Source organism: Salarias fasciatus, chromosome 3 (assembly GCF_902148845.1).
Source record: "Salarias fasciatus chromosome 3, fSalaFa1.1, whole genome shotgun sequence".
NCBI classification, from domain to species: Eukaryota; Metazoa; Chordata; class Actinopteri; order Blenniiformes; family Blenniidae; genus Salarias; species Salarias fasciatus.
In genome coordinates this window covers 21,027,771-21,029,884 of record NC_043747.1, presented here as the reverse complement: position 1 = coordinate 21,029,884, position 2,114 = coordinate 21,027,771, and positions in this window count along the sequence as shown.

Here is a 2,114-nt window from a genome sequence, read left to right as displayed (position 1 = left end):
TGCCCACTGCGTGCATAACTCGCCGTTTACACACACACACGCACACACATTTGCACGCACACACACACATCTCTGCAGTAAATATACATGAAAGACAAAAATGTAGATAAGCGCACATCATGCACACACTCAGAGTTAAACACACACAACTGTGTGTGTGAGTGTGCGTTAGAGAGAGAGAGAGAGAGAGAGAGAGAGAGTCAGATGTGCAGAGGGAGAAATCCTGCTTAATTGGACTGCTGCAGGCTTGGGAAAGACCCACAGCCTCTCTCCACTCTCTCTCTTCTCTCCCTCTTTCTCACGCCTCTCTCACTCCCTCTGTTTTTCGGTCCGTCCTCGGCCTGTTTGCACGACCGTCGTCGGCGATGATATTTATCCGTGCCACTTGGAATAAACACAGTTCATTCTACTGTAATCCTGTTAAATGTCTGTTTGTTACAACGGGATCTTCAAGCAGTGATGGAGTTTACAGTTAATAAACTGCACTTACTTCTAAAATTCTTCCTCTAGATCGTAAACATGCAAAAAGACAAAATACAGAAGGAAAATGAAGCTGGAATTTTCTCTCCTGTCAGAATCAACTGTGTTGTTTTAAACTGTAACACAGCAACAATTACATTACAATCCACAAGTTGTACTTGAGTGCGAGTAAAATGCATAAAGTATTGTTTAGAATTGTAATGGATTACTTCCCTTCTGACGATGTTGGCCGTGCTGTTTACTCCAGTATCAGGTTCAGTCCAGATGAGTTCATCAGAGTGTCGCTGAAGCTTATTTTTGCTTCTGTTGACCCACAAAAAACAGCAGAATTGTGTAATTTTGAGAAACTTCTGGAAAGGTTTAGATAAATTAATCAGGTTTCAGGGTAAGATAAACACATTTAGGGGTATTTTATCTCATTTAAAATGAAAAACCCCCCGACACTGTGTGAAGAAGTAACACCGATGGTGTAAATTGAAGTTGAATACGAGTAAAATTCGGTTTGAATGGAGTAAAGTACTTGTGCATACAGTCCCAGAGCTAATGTTGTACAACACTTCAGAAAATCTGTTTTTATTTTGTGTACAACTAAGAAATGGAGGGGGTCAAACAGACCTTTCCATCCCACTGTAAATTTGTTTTTTCTTTGTTTTCATCCACCAAACAGAATCCCTTCCCTCTCTTCTTTTCTATCCCTTGTTTTCCTCCCCGCTGCCCCCTCCCTCCTCTTCCCCTCTCACCCATCGCCTGTTGCATCTCACTGTAACCGGCAACTTTGCTGCCGGAGCCCTTTGTGGCGCTGACAAAGGGGGCCGGTGCCCTCTCGCAGGCTATGTTACAGGCTGTCACATGAGGCGGACACTCTGGGACGGCCCAGCGTTATCTACTGTGACAACTCAGATTACTTCCACAGCCTCCCATCTGATCAGCACATCCAATTCAATTAGTGGCAATTAGTCCTGGTACCCCTCCCTCCCTGCACCCCCCCCACCCCCCATCCCTCTGCTGCCACCTCCCTCCTCACCCGCCCGCTGTGACTCTCCAAAAAAAAAAAAAAAAAAAGCTGCCAAGCTTTGAGCAACTCGCTCAACCTGCCAGAACGGCTGCTGAACAACTTTGGATCAACTTGTAGCACCCCACCCCCCCCCCACCCGCCCCCCTCCCACCTCCCCTCGCCTCCCCCCACCCTCCCAATTATCCTCACAAACACATCCATACACGCACGCACACACACACACACATGCGCACACAATGAGTCATTCACACATTCATACTCCTGTGCACCGCCGGAGCATATTCAAAGTGACACCTCGCATAGAAACCGCGGCTTTCTTCACATAAACTCCCACTGATCCAATTTAGGAGAAACACCGCCGCATGTACACGAATCCGCCGAAAAAGAAAAGCAAGAAATATTAAAAAACCGTAAGCAGCCGGAATCACTTTCTGCATGGCAACAATGGCGACTAAAGAATTATCGTCAAAGTCCGCAGGTTTTCACACCTCCGGCTCGTCACCAGGAGCCTCTTCCAGCTCTTTGTTTTGGTTTTCTTGGCCCGCACATTTATTAATTATATTTATTTGGGTCATTCCTACTGCTTTCTTGGCAAAAGTTTTGACCTCAGCAGGCAGCT